Source organism: Nerophis ophidion, linkage group LG25 (assembly GCF_033978795.1).
Source record: "Nerophis ophidion isolate RoL-2023_Sa linkage group LG25, RoL_Noph_v1.0, whole genome shotgun sequence".
NCBI classification, from domain to species: Eukaryota; Metazoa; Chordata; class Actinopteri; order Syngnathiformes; family Syngnathidae; genus Nerophis; species Nerophis ophidion.
The window spans coordinates 31,213,264-31,236,646 of record NC_084635.1 but is presented as its reverse complement, the minus strand read 5'-3'; the positions used below and the strand labels follow the sequence as shown (position 1 = coordinate 31,236,646).

The 23,383-nt window shown below is 39.1% G+C and overlaps 1 long non-coding RNA gene across 1 annotated transcript in view; it reads right to left on the bottom strand.

Annotated features, from left to right (window-relative positions):
• Positions 1 to 533: 533 nt before the first annotated feature.
• Positions 534 to 23,383, bottom strand: part of LOC133543132 (uncharacterized) — a 32,301-nt gene continuing 9,451 nt past the window's right edge. The window contains exon 3 of the long non-coding RNA XR_009804318.1: positions 534 to 649. This is a non-coding gene — a long non-coding RNA (uncharacterized LOC133543132). The remainder of the gene's footprint in view (positions 650 to 23,383) is intronic.

Sequence of the window (23,383 nt, the reverse complement as noted above, 5' to 3'; positions counted from 1 at the left end):
TCTACATCAGAAAGAGAAGACTGTGATCCTTTCAGAGGTCTGGACCAACATGGCGCACAAACAACTATGAGAAATGCAGCCAATATTACATACAGGTAATGTGTCATTAAACAAGCAAATTTTAATTAAATACACAAATGTACCTACAAACGAGGCGTAATGATGCAATATGTACATGCAGCTATCCTATATAGCATGCTCACCTTTGTGCATTCACGCACAGTATAAAACGTTTGGTGGACAAAGTGAGACAAAGGAGGAGTGGCGTGAAACTCGTCTTATGTGGTAGCGTCGGAGAAAGTTGTGCATGTCAACAAACTGTTGCGTCGCAGTCCACGCAACTACGGTGAGTTCAGGGACCGCCGAAATTAGTAGGACAAAACGCCGCCCGCCAGTGAAGCATAAACATATCAGACAGTGGGCTTTCTGGCAATTAGGAAGGTTTGTGTCATGTGTCAGAAACCGTATTCAAACAAAAAATACACATTCCACACAATTTTTTTCATGTTCATTTATTTTTGAAAAAAAAAAAACTCTGTAGCAACTACACATCCACCCATGGTCACCATGGCGACGGCGGTGCAAAACGTGACGGGGCGAGCACAGACCGAGGACCGTCTCCGGGGAGTCCTTATCCTCCTTAATGGGCCTAAAAGGAAGAAAATACGTAGCGACCGGGGTTAACGGCGCATCTCCTTTAAAACTATGCAAATGTACACAATAGTTTGCCAGGTGAAACACAAACGAGGATAAAGTGCCGTCGCACCAGCACACTTGCCTAACGAGCTTCGGGCCTCGGCTCGCACGCTGTTAAAATGCTCCAAACGTCACACGGCGGGATTCTGCCGCCCCCCGGAATTGGTAACGTCTGAAAAGGTTGCACAATTTGTATGAATGAATAAAATACGTCTATTATTTGACGAATTCGGTTTGAAAAATTCACTTATATGACCCAATCCAAACAACCTTCCCGAGTCATGGTGCAAAAAAAAAAAAAAAAAAGTGCAGTCGGTTGCTACAAAGCTCCAAATATCATGAGACCTTCCAATTAGTACAGTACGCAGAGAGCTTCATGGAATGGGTATCCATGGCCGAGCAGCTGCATCTAAGCCATATATCACCAAGTCCAATGCAAAGCGTCGGATGCGGTGGTGTAAAGCACGTCGCCACTGGACCCTAGAGCTGTGGAGACGCCTCCTCTGGACTGATGAATCACGCTTTTCCATCTGGCAATCTGATGGAACAGTCTGGGTTTGCAGGTTGCCAGCAGAACGCTAAATTTTGGACTGCATTGTGCCGAGTGGGAAATTTGGTGGAGGAGGAATTATGATGTGCGGTTGTTTTTCAGGAGTTGGGTTTGAAAAAAAAAACACAATCTGCTCACCGAACATTGTGGATACACACACATATATATATATATATATATATATACACACTTTTATACATCATATATATACATATATATATATATATATATATATATATATATATATATATATATATATATATATATATATATATATATATATATTGTGGAGAGGCGGAGCCGACGGTCCGACAGAGTGGCAGGGCACGCTGGAGCCCGGCCCAAGATGGCGGCGAGGAGGCGGAGATGGCGAGCGAGCAGCGCCACAAGCGAAATCAGGTGTGTGGATCGCGCACCTGGATACAATTAATGAATCCTCTCGCACTGTTAAAAGGGGCGGCAGCTGTGAACGCAAGGAACAGCGGCGGAGAGACTGGAAGAAGCAGGAGTGCAGCTGACGCAGAGCGAGACAGGAGGAAAGCCGAAGACGGACGACGAGCGAGCGGAAAAGAGGAGCGGAAAAGCGACCTGGACTGAGGTGTTTATTGAGAGATAAACAAAGTCAAACTGCCCGAAGTCATGTCCTTCCTTGGTGGTCCATGGAACCCGCAAGGCGACGGCTTGAGACCTTCACAATATATACAGTATATTTGTCCTGGGCATGACGTTAAAGTGCATCCGGCAGTGGAGGCTCCTCTATGGGGTCTTGGGGCACTAGGAGGTTAACCTCTTTACCACTGTTACCCCAGGTAGCCCTTGGCAAAAGGCCTAGTATGGGATTGTATATATATATGTATATATATATATATATATATATATTTATTGTGGAGAGGCGGAGCCGACGGTCCGACAGAGCGGCAGGGCACGCTGGAGCCTGGCCCAAGATGGCGGCGAGGAGGCGGAGATGGCGAGTGAGTGGCAAGGCGGGGCGTGCCGGGAGCAACGCCACAAGCGAGATCAGGTGCGTGGATCGCGCACCTGGATACAATTAATGAATCCTTTCGCACTGTTAAAAGGGGCGGCAGCTGTGAACGCGAGGAACAGAGGCGGAGAGACTGGAAGAAGCAGGAGTGGAGCTGACGCAGAGCGAGACAGGAGGAGAGCCGAAGACAGACGACGAGCGAGCGGAAAAGAGGAGCGGAAAAGCGACCTGGACTGAGGTGTTTATTGAGAGATAAACAAAGTCAAACTGCCTGAAGTCATGTCCTTCCTTGGTGGTCCATGGAACCCGCAAGGCGACGGCTTGAGACCGCCACAATATATACAGTGTATTTGTCCTCGGCATGACGTTAAAATGGAGGCTCGTCTATGGGGTCTTGGGGCACTAGGAGGTTAACCCCTTTACTACTGTTACCCCAGGTAGCCCTTGGCAAAGGCCTAGTACCGGACTGCCCCTAGCCAGGGATGCGGTGAAGACCTCAACGGCGGAGCAAGGCGGAAGACGGTAAATTTAAGAACTACCACAACGTCTGCGATGGCGGAAGAAGGCTGCAGCAGAAAAGGGTCCCCAGTTGTCTTGGAATCCATGCCACTGGACCATATATATATATATATATATATATATATATATATATATATATATATATATATGTATATTGAAACCAAGAGCTACTTCTTGGGTACTGATTAATGCGAAGGGCTACCAGTTTGATACACACTTAAATGTTTGCTCAATTTACCTTTAACCCTATGTTATTATTAATAATTAATGATATTTATCTTTCTGGAAACACTGATCATCTTTGTGATTTCTCACAATAAATATATATTTTTGATGACATGTTTTAAATAGGTTAAAATCCAATCTGCACTTTGTTAGAATATATAACACATTGGACCAAGCTATTTTTCTAACAAAGACAAATCATTATTTCTTCTAGATTTTACAGAACAAAAATGTTAAAATAAATTCAAAAGACTTTGAAATAAGATTTAAATTTGATTCTACAGATTTTCTAGATTTGCCAGAACTTATATTTATTTATATTAATCATAATAAGTTTGAATAAATATTTCACATATATTCTTCGTTGAAAAAACAGAAGCTAAAATAAAGAATTAAATTAAAATGTATTTATTATTCTTTACAACAACAAAAAAATACTTGAACATTGATTTAAATTGTCAGGGAAGAAGAGGAAGGAATTTAAATGGCAAAAGGTATATGTGCTTAAAAATCCTAAAATAATTTTTGAGGTTGTATTTTTTTCTCTAAAATTGTCTTTCTAAAAGCTATAAGAAGCAAAGTAAAAAAAAAAAAAAAAAAATGAATTATTTAAACAAGTAGAGACCAAGTCTTTAAAATATTTTCTTGGATTTTCAAATTCTCTTTGAGTTTTGTCTCTCTTAGAATTAAAATTGTCGAGCAAAGCGAGACCAGCTTGCTAGTAAATAAATACAATTTAAAAAAATAGAAGTAGCTCACTGGTAAGTGCTGCTGTGACGGACTCACGCCGTCGTCTTGCAGGTTCCATGGACCACCAAGGAAGGACATGACTTCGAGCAGGTTTGACTTGCTTTATCTACACACACAAGCTTGTCTGAGGTCGGGTCGCTCTTCCCTTGCATCTCCCGTCTCCCTCTGCTGCCCGCTCCGCCGTCTGCTTTTCAGCAGCACGTACTTCAGTCCGCCTCTTCTTGTCTCCGTCTCCGTCGTTGTATGTGTTTTTCTAGCTCCGCACCATCACCAGCCCCGTTCTCTCCTCCTTCTCCCCTTTTATACAGCGAGAGGAGATATGTGAATCGTGTACAGGTGCGCGATCCACACACCTGATCTTGTTTGTGGCGTAGCTTTCGGCACGCCCCGCCTCGCCGCTCGCTTACCATCACCGCTGCCATCTTGGGTCGGGCTCCAGCGTGCCTTGCCTCTCTGTCAGACCGTCGGCTCCGCCTCTTTATAGCTGCTATTTGAGCTATATTTAGAACAGGCCAGCGGGCGACTCATCTGGTCCTTACGGGCTACCTGGTGTCCGTGGGCACCGAGTTGGTGACCCCTGATATATATGTATATATATATATATATATATATATATATATATATATATATATATATACAAGAAGTTTTAGGAACACCCCCAAATGTGTTCAACCAATCAGCATTCAACAGCACAACCCGCCCCTAAAAAGGCTCCTAGTCACTATGAGGCAGGGGTGTCGCCAGACATATTTCACTGGGGCACGTGCCCCACTGTTGATCTGGAGTGCCCCAGTAAAAATGTCACCAATAAAAAAAAAAAACGCTTCCGAGTTTTAAGTCTACATAACATAGACAACAGCGCACATACTACTTAGTATGGTAATTGATTGCTACTGTATTCACTCCACGAAACAGTGAGCACATGCCTACTTAATATGGTAATTTATTCACGTGTGGATCGAGACTTCGGTTGAGAGAGAGAGAGGGGATGAGAATCACTGCTGTGATAGGTAACGTTAGCCAACAACAATTTGTCAATTACAATATTTTGATTTCGATTTTGATTTGACTCAAACTGTAACTCCTAGACGGATTTAAGAAAGTTATTCGCCCGCAGCAGAGAAGAAGCGAGGAATGAGAGATGTAAGTGAAGTCCTAGCTAGCTAGGCAACATCATTGTCTTAAGTTGATGCTAAGTTAGCTAACGTTATTCCTTGTATCAAGACAAACATATTCATTTGCTGTACGAGTTGTCGGGGGAATTTCCAATGAACATGAAACATCATGTTGGTTATTGTCGCTGCCGCTGGGTGACGTCATACGCAAATACGGTATTAGCTTTCACTGTTATGCTGATGACACCCAACTCTACATGCCCCTAAAGCTGACCAACACGCCGGACTGTAGTCAGTTGGAAGCGTGTCTTAATGAAATTAAACAATGGATGTCCGCTAACTTTTTGCAACTTAATGCCAAAAAAACCGAAATGCTGATTATCGGTCCTGCTAGACACCGACCTCTATTTAATAATACAACTTTAACATTTGACAACCAAATAATAAAACAAGGTGACTCGGTAAAAAATCTGGGTATTATCTTCGACCCAACTCTCTCCTTTGAGTCACACATTAAAAGCGTTACTAAAACGGCCTTCTTTCATCTCCGCAATATCGCTAAAATTCGCTCCATTTTGTCCACTAAAGACGCCGAGATCATTATCCGTGCATTTGTTACGTCTCGTCTCGATTACTGTAACGTATTATTTTCGGGTCTCCCCATGTCTAGCATTAAAAGATTACAGTTGGTACAAAATGCGGCTGCTAGACTTTTGACAAGAACAAGAAAGTTTGATCACATTACGCCTGTACTGGCTCACCTGCACTGGCTTCCTGTGCACTTAAGATGTGACTTTAAGGTTTTACTACTTACGTATAAAATACTACAGGGTCTAGCTCCAGCCTATCTTGCCGATTGTATTGTACCGTATGTCCCGGCAAGAAATCTGCGTTCAAAAGACTCCGGCTTATTAGTGATTCCTAGAACCCCAAAAAAGTCTGCAGGCTATAGAGCGTTTTCCGTTCGGGCTCCAGTACTCTGGAATGCCCTCCCGGTAACAGTTCGAGATGCTACCTCAGTAGAAGCATTTAAGTCTCACCTTAAAACTCATCTGTATACTCTAGCCTTTAAATAGACCTCCTTTTTAGACCAGTTGATCTGCCGCTTCTTTTCTTTCTCCTATGTCCCCCCCTCCCTTGTGGAGGGGGTCCGGTCCGATGACCATGGATGAAGTACTGGCTGTCCAGAGTCGAGACCCAAGATGGACCGCTCGTCGGGACCCAGGATGGACCGCTCGCCTGTATCGGTTGGGGACATCTCTACGCTGCTGATCCGCCTCCGCTTGAGATGGTTTCCTGTGGACGGGACTCTCGCTGCTGTCTTGGATCCGCTTGAACTGAACTCTCGCAGCTGTGTTGGAGCCACTATGGATTGAACTTTCACAGTATCATGTTAGACCCGCTCGACATCCATTGCTTTCGGTCCCCTAGAGGGGGGGGGGGTTGCCCACATCTGAGGTCCTCTCCAAGGTTTCTCATAGTCAGCATTGTCACTGGCGTCCCACTGGATGTGAATTCTCCCTGCCCACTGGGTGTGAGTTTTCCTTGCCCTTTTGTGGGTTCTTCCGAGGATGTTGTAGTCGTAATGATTTGTGCAGTCCTTTGAGACATTTGTGATTTGGGGCTATATAAATAAACATTGATTGATTGATTGATTGATTGTCTGCTGGTTCTGCATCAATAAGGATTTGGAGTAAGCATGTGTGAGTTGAGTGCTTCTCAAATGGTTTTATCTTCAGGAAGAAAAACATTTTTCCATATCATCAAGTCGTGAGCCAATTTTTAAATCATTGAAGTTTATTTCACAGAAAAATAGCACAGTAGACTTGTCTTGTTAATCGGTGTGACTTTGACTAAAATAATCTTGTTTTGTCACCAGAAAAATGGCTACAGCTAAAGCATCTGGTTTTATTTCCAGAAAAAAATAGTAACATTTCTTGTATTTGTTTTCAGAAAGATGGCTGAAAATATCGGGTTTTGTTGCCCCATTTAGATTTTTTTTTAAATATATTTCCATGTCTGTCCTGAGTCTTCCTCCAACTTGTTAGTCGGTTTGCCTTTTGCTAAAATCCTCACGAATAGTCACTAGAAAAAAAGGCTAAAATAATCTGGTTTTGTTGCCACAATTTGATTTTTTTCTCCCTAAACTTTTTTTTTTCCATGCACACATCTGACTGCGACTCACTGAAAATGACACACAATCCACTTTTATGTCACGACCCAGCAGTTGGGAACCACTGGTCAACTGTATAACAGTTACTGTAATATTTCCATGTCTATCCAGACTGATTGACCACTTTGCAAAAATGAAAAGGAGACGTTACAGTTTACTTCTCAGAAAATGAGTCCCTGAACAGACACACAACAGTTGTTCATTTATTCTACTACTGTGGCTTTATTGTTTAGTGTATATTTGATAGTTTTGTGTATCTGAAATAGGATTAGCCACATTGCCATAAATGGAAATTAAATAATATAAAAGAACCCAGGGATGTACGGGTGCTTTATTTTTTGTTTTACTTTTGTAGATGTTAAATTTGCAGATGATTACTGCAATAAATATTTCAAAAAGATGCATTGCTCTTCCTTTTTGCTTTTACCAGGAGCAGTTTAGAAGTCTGGAGTAAAAAAGTGCACAAGTAGGTCAAATGCATGAGTTAATTTCAGGTGGTTCATCAAAGATCCATACAACATCATCTGATATGATTTCATAGTTTAAAGCACTATTTATGTATTTTTTATGATAAATAAGTGCTAAAAATGTTTTTGCTTGTGCGCTTTGCACGCTCACATGAATTATTTGTGCCCCAGGTGTGCCCCAGTACAGTATTAGGTCAAGTGACGCCCCTGCTTGGAGGAACTCCGAAATGTTCCGAAAGAGCTAAATCTACCTGGGTAGTTTTTGGTGGAAACACAGAGAAAACTTTATTTACCTGGGTAAGTGGGCAAGTTCAAATTTTGGGCACAAAGAAGAACATACAAAGTCCACACGGATGTCCCTCAGGAGATCAGACCCTGGTTCTGCCTGCCCACAGTCTTCTTACTTTGCTATGTTTGACTTTGGAATGTTTTGGCGACACGGAACCTTCTGATCACGGTTCTACTGAAGACGCCGTTGAGTTTTTGCACACTACTGGAATCTTACCTGCCATGAAGTCAACATGTCCTTGTCTTCCCCAGTGGCCATGAATGCAACATTCTGTTGGCAGTCAAGCATTGCTTCTACAACTTATAGTCCAGAGTGGCCCGACTGGCAGCCGTGTCAGAGGGACGGAGTCAGTGAGACCCAAACAAACTAAGTCTTTGTGTGCAGTCCGCAGCATTTCTCCGACTCTTCCGGGGTAGAGCGGAATATACGTTAGGTCAGGAAAAAACACAGAGGCTTTATCATCCCTGCAAGCCTGTTTCACAGGTTTTCCGGCTGGTCAAGGGATTATAAAATCCCCTCACGCGCAGGAAATCCATCGATGTTTCTGCACCGTGAACTGAAATTTATAGTCCAGAGTGGCCCGAACGGCAGCCGCGTCAGAGCCGGACTGGGACGGACTCAGTTGGACCCAAACAAACAAAGTCTTTGTGTGCAGTCCGCAGCATTTCTCCGACTCTTCCATAGTCGAGGTTTCTGTGGTTTATCCGTTATACAGTCCTCAATACCGGGGTAGAAGCAGAGTGAAATATACGTTAGGTCAAGAAAAAACACAGAGGCTATATCATCCCTACAAGCCTGTTTCGCAGATTTGCCCCTGACGAGCAGGTAACCCATCAATGTTTCTGCACTGTGAACTGAAACTTATAGACCAGAGTGGCCAGACTGGCAGCCGCATCAGAACCGGACTGGGACGCACTCAGTGAGACCCAAACAAACTAAGTAATTGTGTGCAGTCCGCAGCGTTTCTCGGACTCTTCCATAGTCGAGGTTTTTGTGCTTTATCCGTTATACAGTTCTCCATACCGGGGTAGAGCGGAATATACGTTCGGTAAGTAAAAAACACAGAGGCTGTATCATCCCTACAAGCCTGTTTCACAGATTTCCCTGCTTGTCAGGGGATGAAATCCCCTGAGGAGCAGGCAACCCATCAATGTTTCTGCACTGTGAACTGAAATTTACAGTCCAAAGTGGCCAGACTGGCAGCCGCATCAGAGCCGGACTGGGACAGACTCAGTGGGACCCAAACAAACAAATTCTTCTTCCAGACCAACCTCCGAGTCTCTTCATGTGGTTGGCTTGCTCGCCACGCCGCCATGCTACCACTTAAAAAAGCAACAGCGCTTGCTCCTCCAGTGGATGAATGGGTTGCCATAGGAACCAGTTCTTGAATAGATCCCATCCCGAGCACCGTTGAGGTGCCCTTGAGTACCAGCGGCAACTCATTAAAGTGCTCATTGAGCACCGAGCACTTTGTCATCTTCTCGTGGATTAGTCCGTGGTCGGCGTAATGTATGCAGTGTGTAACGTATATCAGCCCGATAAATAATGCATAGCCAATTAAAAATTCAAGAAATTGAACCATTGCGCACGTTTGATACAGAATTTACCTTAAGGGCCTTTTTTTCCACATGGAGCGTTTAGTAAAGAAGCCCAAATGAACAACAAAAAGACATTTTGCCTGCCGCTCGAAGACATCACTTCCTGTACACGATGCCACATCCTGTTTACATAACAAAGAGCCCGGAGGCCCGGGGCACTTCTGACGCGTTTGTTTCCGCATTTGTAAGTATGTTACCTTACCTTGTCTTGGAGATCTCTTTGGGTTTAGCTTCGGGTTAGCGAGGCAACCAGTCAGCTGGCATTTTAGCATTTACGCTAGTTGGCCTCTGGCTTGCGGCGCCTTCGGTTCAAGAATTTTACCAGCGGGCTTGGGGCTCTGTTCCGAATTGTTATGAGACCAAAAATAGGTGCCATACTGAACCTTTTATTACAGCGCAGGATGAAGGCACTACCGGGATCCAAGTCGGTGAAGAATCACCTCACAATGCAGGTTTGGGCTAACGCTAGCGGCGACTAAGTGAAGCCACAGCTCGTTCGTTACTCCGAAACTGTTCAATAATGGCTGAAATAGTCCCAGACACGAGGTAAAATTATTTTCCTTCTTTTTTTCGATATATATATATATATATATATATATATATATATACAACGCCCCCGCGTAGGTAAGAAGGTGGGCGGGGGGTGTAAAATATATTCAGGAAATGTCACGGATACAAAGGATTCTGGGTAATTGTTGTGTTGCGTTTATGTTGTGTTACTGTGAGGATGTTCTCCCAAAATGTGTATGTCAATCTTGTTTGGTTTGGCTTCACAGCGTGGCGCATATTAGTAAGTGTTAAAGTTGTTTATATCACAACCATCAGTGTACTCTGTATCACCCGTTATGCCTTTCAATCTTGTACGTGTGATTGCGGAAGCTGCACACAACATGTTGCCGGACTAACAATCGGTTCGTATATGTTGTTGAAGGTGTCAAAGGCAACGGTTTCACAGCACGCCCATATTCTTGTCATCAGGATGAACGCCATTGGATATTCGCGAGAACGTTAGCGGCTCCCATTGTCTTCATTACTCTGTGAAACGGGTTTAAATAGCTCTGTTAGTGGTAAAGGTGGCCGACCTCTGATGCATCCCTGATTTATTTCAGCGGGCGGGAGGCGGGCCGTTGCGGTTCTGATAAAATGTTGGTTCGGGTGGATGGCGGGTGGATAACGACTTTGGTGATGCGGCTGCGGATGATATAATCACCTATCCGCGAATCTCTAGCGGCCGCAATACACCGCTTCCCACCTACATCTTTCTTCTCTGACGTCTCCATTATTAATTGAACAAACTGCAAAAGATTCAGCAACACAAATGTCCATAATACTGTGTAATTATGCGATCAAAACAGACGACTTATAGCTGGGATCGGTGCTTGACCAAAATGTCCGCTACGATCCGTGACGTTTTCAACAGTATAATTTGTGTGAAATTTAAAATTACAATTTAATAAACTAAAAAGGCCGTATTGGCATGTGTTGCAATGTTAATATGTCATCACTGATATATAAACTATCAGACTGTGTGGTGGGTAGTAGTGGGTTTTAGTAGGCCTTTAAATGTGCTGTGTCATGATCCACGTCTTGGATCATGACATATTCTTGGTTTTGGTTCTGTTTGATATAACATTCTGTCTAGTGTTTGTCTTCCTCAGTTCTTTGTGGCACTTCCTGGTTTATCAGGGCCCGCAGGCCCATTGCAAAAGGACTCCAAAGGAGTCCTTTTGCAATGGGCCAAGGACCCTATTGAAACTGGTCCGTTTTATTATTATTATTATGGTCCTTGGCCCATTGCAAAAGGAATCCAAAGGAGTCCTTTTGCAATGGGCCAAGGACCCTATTGAAACTGGTCCGTTTTATTATTATTATTCCGCCACCTCTTTGAACTGTAATTTGACCCCCTGAACATGCTTCAAAACTCACCAAATTTCACACACTCATCAGAACTGGCAAAAATTGCCGTCTAATAAAAAACCAGACCCCAAAACTCAAAAATGCACTCTAGCGCCCCCTAGGAAAATAAACAAAAACAGACTGCTTGTAACTTCCGTTAGCAATGTCGTAGAGACATGAAACAAAAACCTCTATGTAGGGCTAACTTAGACCTAGATTTCATAATTTTACTTTATACGGCAAAAATCAACAGAAATTTTGCAAAAACTCAATCAAAGCAAAATTTTCGCAAAAAATTCAATTTTTCCCTCTTTGAGCTGTAATTTGCCCCCCTTAAAATGCTTCAAAACTCACCAAACTTGGCACACACATCAGGACTGGCAAAAATTGCGATTTAATGAAAAAAAAAATCCCAAAACTCAAAAATGCGCTCTAGCGCAATTTTTTTAATAAAACACAGAAAAAACTGCTTCTAGGAAGAAAACACAGACACAACTGCTTGTAACTTCCGGTAGGAAAGTCAGAGAGACCTGAAACAAAAACTTCTATGCAGGTCTCACTTAGACCTACGTTTTAATAATTGACATTCTTCAGCAAAAATCAACAGGAAGTTAAAAATTACCCCTTCAAAATAAAAGTTTTTTCAAACGTTATCTCCTCTGAGCGCGTTTGTCGTTTTGGCTTCAAACTCGCACAGGAGAGAGTTTGAACCCTTCTGATTAAAAGTTATCGAAAGAGTTTTGATAAGTGCACCGGTTTGGATTTTAGACGCCTTCAAAAAACCCCTGCGCAAATTTTCCTAAAAAATGTCATTTTTGCCTCTTTGAGCTGTAATTTGACCCCCTTAAAATGCTTCAAAGTGCAAGTTAAAGCTTTACTATGCAAAGCGAAAGCAATTTATCAACAACATCCAGAAACGCCGATCTGTAATTTCATCCCCTTAACATGCTTCAAAACTCACCAAATTTTACACACACATCAGGACTGGCGAAAATTGCCATCTAATAAAAAACCAAACCCTAAAAATCAAAATTGCGCTCTAGCACCCCCTAGGAAAAAAACCAGACAAAACTGCATGTAATTTCTGTTAGGAATGTCGTAGAGACATGAAACAAAAACTTTTATGTTGGTCTGACTTAGACCATGGCCTGAGTAGCGGCGGCAGCAGCCAAAGGCGGACCCGACCAACGCTGCTTGCAGCTTTAATTTCTGTTGTCCTAGCAACGCATTTGTGTCACCTGCCTTCCTTGTGATCACGCACACCTGCCTCCTGATTTATGTCCCTATATATGCCCGCCTTTGTTTGCCATTCAGTCTTGGACTCTTGTTTGCTTCACGCTACAGTTGACGTCGCTCTTTCCAGCCTTGTGGTAACTACCTTCGTGTACATTAGCTCCCATGCTATTTCAGTTGTTTGTCCCTATCTCATGCTAGCGCTTTCTGTTTTGTTTGTTAGTGCCTTCGAGCAAGTGTTTTGCTTCTTAGCCTGTTTTAGTTAGTATAAATAAAATATTGTTCCTGGATCCATCTTCGCTGCACCCACGAGAGAACAACTCGTCACCACAATGCCACCAAGACGTCACACTATGTATGTATTTAAATGTTTTTTTTTTAATGCTCTAACTTTGAAAATATTCTATTTATTATTCACCGTGCTACTCCGCGGACATATTTTTTTTTTTTTACCACACCGCCTTGTTTGTTCTCCAGTCGTAACCTCACAAAATAGTCTCAGACATTTCCACTCTCAGACTCCAGTAATCAGCAGAGGTGGGTAGAGTAGCCAGAAATTGTACTCAAGTAAGAGTACTGTTACTTTAGAGATGTATTACTCAAGTAAAAGTAAGGAGAAGTCATCCAAATATTTACTTGAGTAAAAGTAAAAAGTATGTTGTGAAAAAACTACTCAAGTACTGAGTAACTGATGAGTAACCTGTTCGTTTAATAATTACGGCAACAGATAATGCACACAAACATAAAAATAGCAATGAGCAAATTCATAGCCAGGAATATCTCTTAAGCAACTAAAACAATAATATATATTAAATAATAATACATTAAAATAAACAAAATTAAGGCAAATTGAGCCACAATAACTAAACAGCACCATAGGCTCAGTAGGCATTTATTGATTGATTGATTAAAACTTGTATTAGTAGATTGCACAGTACAGTACATATTCCGTACAATTGATCACTAAATGGTAACACCCCAATAAGTTTTTCAACGTTAATCAATTACTTAATAAATTACCAAGTCGAGGTGATCTACCTCATATATACATACACACACATATCGTGTAAAATATATATATATATATATATATATATATATATATATATATATATATATATATATATATATATATATATATATATATCCATCCATCCACCCATTTTCTACCGCTTATTCCCTTTTGGGGTTGCGGGGGCGCTGGCACCTATCTCAGCTACAGTCGGGCGGAAGGCGGGGTACACCCTGGACAAGTCGCCACCTCATCGCAGGGCCAACACAGACAGACAGACAACATTCACACTCCCATTCACACACTAGGGCCAATTTAGTGTTGCCAATCAACTTATCCCCAAGTGCATGTCTTTGGAAGTGGGAGGAAGCCGGAGTACCCGGAGGGAACCCACGCATTCACGGGCAGAACATGCAAACTCCACACTGAAAGGTCCCGAGCCTGGATTTGAACCCAGGACTGCAGGACCTTCGTATTGTGAGGCAGACGCACTAACCCCTCTGCGACCGTGAAGCCTATATATATATATATATATATATATATATATATATATATATATATATATATATATATATATATATATATATATATATATATATATATATATATATATATATATATATATATATATATATATATATATATATATATATACAGTATATAATTTATAGTTTTTTATTTTGCCGTTTTTGTTGACATGTCGAACGTGTTTTAATGAATATACATGCATGTTTAACATATAGATTCCTATCTTTCATGAAGACAAGAATATAAGTTGGTGTATTACCTGATTCTGATGACTGGCATTGATTGGAATCATACAGTATAGTGCTGATAATGTCCACGTTTTCAAATGGAGGAGAAAAAAAAGTTCCTCTTTTCTGTCTAATACCACATGGAAGTCGTTGGTTTTTGGCATCTTATTTGTCCAGCTTCCATATCCGTTTTTATACACTTTACAAGAAATACATTGGCGGCAAAGTCCGTAGTTTGTTAGTTTGTTTGCGCCGGCTTTCGGAGACTCTTATTTTGTTAGCGCAGGCGCAATGGAGCGGCGCTTTTATTGTGAAGACAGGAACTGCCCGATCAGCCTTTAGGCTTTTGACGGGAAGTACGGTTGAAAGAAAAAGTGTCTTTTTTTCCCCTACACTTTTGATTGATTGATTGAAACTTTTATTAGTAGATTGCACAGTACAGTACATATTCTGCACAATTGACCACTAAATGGTAACACCCCAATAAGTTTTTCAACTTTTTTAGGTCGACGTGTGACCGCCTGGTTTTGTTTGATTGGTCCAACGTCACCGGTGACTGCATTTGATTGGTGAAACGCAGGCATGCGAGCTGATTGTAGATAAATGGAGCGGAGTAAAAGTAGCGTTTCTTCTTTATAAATATACTCAAGTAAAAGTAAAAGTATGTGGCATAAAAACTACTCTTAGAAGTACAATTTATCCCAAAAGTTACTCAAGTAGATGTAACGGAGTAAATGTAGCGCGTTATGGTAATCACCTGGCTCGCACGCACCAGATCAAGCGGTTCTCCATATTAATATAAAAACATGAAACTGACACGACCTCGCTCATGTTTTTTTTTTTTTTTTTTGACAGGGTTTGTGCCAGTAGGACTAGTGCACATTGCTCCCTGGAGACAGTCTGACAGGTGAATGAGGTGAGTCACGGCCAAGAACCAAACGAGTGTGATGAGGTCTAAGAATGCGTTTCCAGGCAAGATTTAACACACACACGTTACCATTTTTTAATACGCGTGTTTGGACAAATTGCTTTGGTGTCGACGGAGACACTGATTTATCCGCCCGGAGAAGGAATAAAGATGAACATGAGGTTTAGGGGCCAAAAGCTGCAGACAAATAAACAGCTTGTCTCATCTAATTCGAGAATCATGTAAAGTGTTTTGAAATCTCTTTGATTTAGAGCCTGGCTGCTCTGCTATGTAAATAAGGGGCGAATAAATGACTTTACGCGCCATGAATATGTATGAGCATGTCCGGCGTGCCAGCAGTTTCACGTCCACTTGATTTGGGACAAGCCGGACGCTGGTTTTGGACGGATGTGCTTGTGTAGGCGGAGATTGGGGTTGTTGTCGTTTGGGGGAGGGGGGAAGACCGGCACTGGTTTAGCACAAAGCACCAAACTAGTTTTAATCCAAAACAAGGAAAGTGTTTCCCAGGATAAAAACAACTATTTAAGCCATTTTCCACCAAAAGTTCAGGAACTTTATAGTTCCTGGAACCTCTAGTTCCTGCAGAAGTGTGTTGTTTGTGTTTCCACCCCATTTGACCCATCACAAGGGCGATGGGTAGAATGCAGAGAATATTTTTGCCACACCTCATGTGTGTGTGGGACAATCATGGGTACTTTAACTTTAATCAGCATGTCACTAAACAAGAAGTACACGTTTGTGTACTTATGGACTAAGTACATCATATCAAAATATAATTCTTAGTTTTTATTCTAAATAGGGTCCAATAAGCCGAAAGTGTTGTGATCCGATGGTCGGATCATCACCATATTGTTATTTTTGTTCCATTTTTATATCACTCTGCGGTTTGACATACTTAGTTCCTGTTTTGTTCGTTTCCATGGTCACTCATTAGTTTCAGCTGCTACTCTCTTTTCCAGCACACCTGTCTTTACTAATCACCACCTGTTTAGAAGCCAGCGTTTTCTGTTCACTGATTGTCGGATCTTAGTTTGTTCACATACATCTGTTTATGACTTGTCTCTCACTCTCGTTTTTCGCTAGCTCTCACGCTAAGCTTTATTTTATTCCTAGCTTTCACGCTAGTTGTTTTGTGTTTCCTTTTGTGTGCGTTTGTGCTTCGGTTTGTTTGTCCTAGCTTTCCATGCTAGCGCTTTTATTTGCCTTTTCTATTTGTATCAGTGTTTTTTTTTCATAGCTCCTTTTGTTTAATAAATCCCTTAGTTCTTACCTTTTTGCTGCGTTCTTGCTGACGCATCCACGGAGGACCGAATCCGGCATTACAATGCCACACAAGCGTAACAGAAAGAGCAAAGAAAAATAAAAAAGCATGAAAACAAACAGCTTAGGCCTTAAGAGGTTAATTAGAGGAGTCACATTAATATGATTTTTTTTTCTAAATATAAAAGACTTCCTTGTGGTCTACATAACATATAACCGTGGTTTTTTTGGTCAAAATGTTGCATGGATGATGTTTTACACATCATCTTAGAGCTGCTTTCCGTCAGTTGCTTCAGAATGCTCCATAAGAAGGTAGAGAAAAAGAAAAAAACGTATGACTATGGCATTTTTCCACGGTCTACAATGGCGGAGGGGCGCAAATTTTCAGGACTTGTGCAGATCTCAAATACAGATCAGCAGCTACCAGAAGGTACAAAAAGTTGGGTTTGCATAATATTGTGAAACAGAAACGCCAGATAATGTCTTACCTTATACAAACCCTGTTTACATATGACTTGGGAAATTGTGTTAGATGTAAATATAAACAGAATACAATGATTTGCAAATCATTATCAACCCATATTCAGTTGAATGTGCTACAAAGACAACATATTTGATGTTCAAACTGATAAACTTTATTTTCATTGTTTTGCAAACATTCAATAACTCTAGAATTTGATGCCAGCAACACGTGACAAAGAAGTTGGGAAAGGTGGCAATAAATACTGATAAAGTTGAGGAATGCTCATCGAACACTTATTTGGAACATCCCACAGGTGTGCAGGCTAATTGGGAACAGGTGGGTGCCATGATTGGGTATAAAAACAGCTTCCATCAAATGCTAAGTAATTCACAAACAAGGATGGGGTGAGGGTCACCAATTTGTAAGCAAATTGTCGAACAGTTTTAGAACAACATTTCTCAACAAGCTATTGCAAGGAATTTAGGGATTTTACCATCTACGGTCTGTAAAATCATCAAAAGGTTCAGAGAATCTGGAGAAACCACTGCACGCAAGCGATTATATTAGGGACATTGGATCCCTCAGGCGGTACTGCATCAAAAAAACGACATCAGTGTGTAAAGGATATCACCACATGGGCTCAGGAACACTTCATAAAACCACTGTCAGTAAATACAGTTGGTTGCTACATCTGTAAGTGCAAGTTAAAACTGTACTATGCAAAGCGAAAGCCATTTATCAACAACACCCAGGAACGCCCCCGGCTTCGCTGGGCCCGAGCTCATCTAAGATGGACTCATGCAAAGTGTAAAAGTGTTCGGTGGTCTGACGAGTCCACATTTCAAATTATATTTGGAAACTGTGGACGTGGTGTCCTCCGGAACAAAGAGGAAAACAATCATCCGGATTGTTATTGGCGCAAAGTTCAAAAGCCAGCATCTGTGATGGTATGGGGGTGTATTAGTGCCCAAGGCATGGGTAACTTACACATCTGTGAAGGTACCATTAATGCTGAATTGTCCATACAGGTTTTGAAGCAACATATGTTGTCATCCAAGCAATGTTATCCTGGACGCCCCTGCTTATTTCAGCAAGACAATGCCAAGCTATGTTTTACAACAGCGTGGCTTCGTAGTAAAAGAGTGCGGGTACTTTCCTGGCCCGCCTGCAGTCCAGACATGTCTCCCATCGAAAATGTGTGGCGCATTATGAAGCATAAAATACGACAACAAGACCCTGGACTGTTGAACAACTTAAGCTGTACATCAAGCAAGAGTGGGAAATAATTCCACTTTCACAGCTTCAACAATTAGTTTCCTCAGTTCCCAAACGTTTATTGAGTGTTGTTAAAAGAAAAGGTGATGTAACACAGTGGTGAACATGCCCTTTCCCAACTACTTTGGCATGTGTTGCAGCCATGAAATTCTAAGTTAATTATTATTTGCAAAAAAAAAAAGGTTATGAGTTTGAACATCAAATATCTTGTATTTGTAGTGCATTCAACTGAATATGGGTTGAAAAGGATTTGCAAATCATTGTATTCCGTTTATATTTACATCTAACACAATTGTCTAACTCATATGGAAACAAGGTTTGTATAACTCTCTACTGACACAATGTAGATAAACGGAAAATATTAGGTCACAGTTCTTTTACTAAAAAGTGAGTAATTGGAATACAAATCAATCGTATATATATCATTGACAAAATAAAGGGTTCCGAAAAAAGTCAGGCTTTAGTCCGCAATGTCTAACGGTCAGAAGGTAAATGATGAATTTATGAGGGTTAGGCAAGTCCTTGTAGTCTATTTCAGCTGTAAATAACAATATATAAACAATAGATGTCAGTGTTTTGTAAATACCAATACCCAAATAATACATGTCAGGGTTTATCTGTAAATAACAATATATTAATAATACATGTCACTCTGTGTCTGTAAACAACAATATTTAATGATAATAAATGTCAGTGTTTATCTGTAAATAACAATATTTAATAATAATAATAAATGTCAGTATTTATTTGTAAACAACAATATGTAAATGATAAATGACGGTGTTCATCTGTAAATAACAATATGTAAACTATAAATGTCAGTGTTTATCTGTAAATAATAATAATACATAAATGATAAATGTCAGTGTTTATCTGTAAATAACAACATGCAAATAATAAATGTCAGTGTTTATCTGTAAATAACAACATGCAAATAATAAATGTCAGTGTTTATCTGTAAGTAACAGCGAATTAATAATCATTTTAAGGGTTTATCTGTTAATAACATTATATAAATAATACATGTCAGTGTTTGGATGTAAATAACAATATATAATAATAATAATAATAATAATAATAAATGTCAGTGTGTGTATGTAAATAACAATATATACATAATACATGTCAGGGGTTATCAGTAAATAACGATACATAAATAACAAATGTCAGTGTTTATCTGTAAATGACAATGTAGGAATTACAAATGTCAGTGTTTGTATGGAAATAACAACATATATAAACAATAAATGTCTGGGTTTATCTGTAAATAACAATATATAAATAATACTTGTCATTGTTTATCTGTAAATAACAGTGAATATATAATACATGTCTGAGTTGATCTGTAAATAACAATACATAAATAATACATGTCAGTGTTTGGATGTAAATAAAATATATAATATTAATAATAATAAATGTTAGTGTTTGTATGTAAATACCTATATATAAATAATAGATGTCAGGATTTATCTGTAAATAACGATACATAAATAACAAATGTCAATGTTTATCTGTAAATAATAATATATAAATAATCAAATTAAATGTCTATCTGTATATAACAGTGTATAAATAATAAATGTCTGTGTGTATCTGTAGATAATATATAAACAATGCATGTCAGGGTTTATATAATTACAAAATATAAATAAGAAGTGTCAGGGTTTATCTGTAAATAACAATATATACATTAGAAATGTCAGGGTTTATTGTAAATAACACTATGTAAATAATACATGTCAGGGTTTATTTGTAAATAATAATATATAGATAAGACATGTCAGTGTTTATCTGTAAATTATACATATAAATAATAAATGTCAGGGTTTATCTGTAAATAATAATAGATTAATGATAAATGTCAGTGTTTATCTGTAAATTATACATATAAATAATAAATGTTTGGGTTTATCTGTAAATAACAATATATTAATGATAAATGTCAGTGTTTGTCTGTAGATGACAGTATATTGATAATAAATGTTTGTGTTTATCCGTAAAAAACAATTCATACATGAAAAATGTCAGTGTTTATCTTTAAATAATAATACATAAATAATAAGTGTCAGTGTTTATCTTTAAATAATAATACATATATAATAAGTTTCAGTGTTCATCTGTAGATAATAATAGATCAATAAAAAATGTCAGTGTTTATCTGTAAATAACAATATATATTAATAATACATGGCAGTGTTTAGCTGTAAATAACAATATATAATAATAATAAAAAATGTCAGTGTTTATATGTAAATAACAATGTATAAATAATACATGTCAAGGTTTATCTTTTAATAAATATAAATAAATAATAAATGTCAGTGTTTATCTGTGAAAAACAATATATATTAATAATACATGTCAGTGTTTAGCTGTAAATAACAATACATAATAATAATAAATGTCAGTGTTTATATGTAAAAAACAATATATAAATAATACATGTCAGGGTTTATCTGTAAATAACAATATATACGTAACAAAGGTCAGTGTTGACATGTAAATAATAATAATATATATCATAAATGTCATTGTTTATCTGTAAATAACAGTATATAATAATGAATTTTAGTGTTTATCTGTAAATAACAATATATAAATAATACATGCCATTGTTTATTTGTAAATAATAATATATAAATAATAAGTGCTAGTGTTTATCTGTAAATAACAATGTATATATAACAAATGTCAGTGTTTATCTGTAAATAATAATATATAAATAATAGATGTCATTGTTTATTTGTAAATAACAGTGTATAAATAATACATGTCAGTGGGTATCTGTAAATAACAATATATAAACAATATGTGTCAGGATTTATCTGTAAATAATACAATATAAATAAGTGTCAGGGTTTATCTGTAAAAAATAATATATAAATAATACATGTCAGGGTTTATCTGTAAATAACAATGTATAAATAATACACATCAGTGTTTATCTCTAAATATATAAATAAAAAATATCAGGGTTTTTCCTGTAAATAACAATGTATTAATGATAAATGTCAGTGTTTGTCTCTAAATAACAGTATATAATAATAATAAATGTCAGGGTTTTTCTGTAAATAACAATGTATTAATGATAAATGTCAGTATTTGTCTCTAAATAACAGTATGTAATAATAATAAATGTCGGGAGTTTTCTGTAAATAACAATGTATTAATGATAAATGTCAGTGTTTGTCCCTAAATAACAGTATATAATAATAATACATGTCATTGTCTGTATGTAAATAACAATATATAACCAATAAATGTCAGCATTTTTCTGTAAATAACAATATATAAATGATACATTTCATTGTTTATCTGTAAATAAACAATGTTTATCTACACAAAATTTTGACTCCTATATTTCTTTACTTCCATGATGACATCCTTAAACGTCCAGCTAAAATGTACCAAACATAGATGATCAAGAATGTTTTGGATTTTTTTTCATCATGCTTGTTAATGGATTTAAATTGTTTTAATTTAGATTTCTAATGCTAATGGTCAGTTTTTAATATGTCCATAAAGCTCTGTGAGCAGGTTGTGTTTTGTGTGACCATGTGTGTATTGTGTTGGTGGGATTTTTTATTTTTACTTTTTTTTTGTTACCATGACTAGGGAAGGTTGTTTGCATTGGATCTTATAAGTAAATGCTGCGCATGTAGATATCCAGAGCATAATTTAAGGCGACATAATGGCAGCATCAAAATTAGACCATTAAAATGAATGCAATCTCCTTAGCGCTAAGATTCTTCATTATAAACTCATGATGTCTTGCGGGCCAAATTGAAGACGTTTGGACATTCCTGGTTTAAAGACTGATGCTGCGTAAAAACACTGCAAGATAGTTTCACAGATCAATGTTCTTCGGCACAAAGATGTCGGACAAAAGTTCCTGCAACTCGAAAGTTTCTTTCCTTCTTCTTTCTCTCCGTTGTCAGGTTTGTTGTGATAGAAATACACAAGAAATAAGAAATCAACAAGTGGTCTCGCATCCTCTAATGGTGGTTGTTGTGTTCGAAAAACCAATCAGCATTCGACTGCACAGCCCGCCCCCAATTAGGTTCCAGGGACAATTCAAGGCCCACCTAGCCGGCAGGAACTCCGAAAGTTTCCTGAAGAACTAAATCTACTCGGGTAGTTTTTGGTGGAAACACAGGGAGAACTTAATCATCCTGAAAAAGTTCCACCACGGACGGACCACGATCATCCCCCAAATAGTCTGAATCACTCACGTTAGTCGTCCGTTCAGTTGTAAAAAATGGCACAAAAGAAGCCTCTGTGACCAGAACTTTTCTAACTTCTGTTAGTCGTTGGAGGATAAACTGCACAGTCTTTTAAGAATGCTTGAAAGGACAGTGTTGTATGTAGGACATAGGCAGTGGTGTGCCGTCAGAGCCAGCAACGCCTTCTCTGCTGGCCGAACATAGAAACCAGAAATCATGATCACAAATAAAGATACAATTATTTTTTAATATCTAAAAGTAAAAATATTCTCTTCATGCCATTCTATGCGCATTCCAGTGCTGTCGTTTTAAGGTTGTATCCAATCGGAATTCAGTTAGCATATGTTGCCATGCTGTACCAAATCTGCTGGGGGCCTCCAGAATCAACAATGCGGGCGTCTGTGCTCTGTATTGTCCATGGTCTTAGACAATTGCCATAACCAATCAGATCACGAGTTGTTGCCAGTAAGGCCTTTAAAGCTGGCCCTGTGATTGGATACTCAATTGGAATTCCCAAGTGAGTATACAAACACAAGTTGCGAAAACGAGAAGTGGCACCGAAACCACTTGAGCCATAGAAAGCCACAGAAAACTCACCGGTACACACAGAGAAGGAGAACAAAATGTTGATTAGGTGGCAGATATGTATTTGCAAAGCCATTTTCAAGGATACTTAAAAGAGAAATTACATTTTGTGAGATGAGCTATCCCGGCAGTGAAATGGTTTGCCCGTGACTTTCACACGAATAGACCGACTACGACCAACTACTGCCTTATACGGGGTCGAATGTGTGTTCAAGTGGGTTTCTGTGTAGTATCTCCAGCCGTAACCATGTGGTGACATCAATTAAGGTATTTAGAGAGGTGAAGTCGGACTAAGTAGAAGAATCACTCGGTAAGAAACGGACGACCCGCGACTGGACTTAGGTGTTGTAGAAGACCCTCCCTCTGTTCGGGGATGGTCTTTCAAC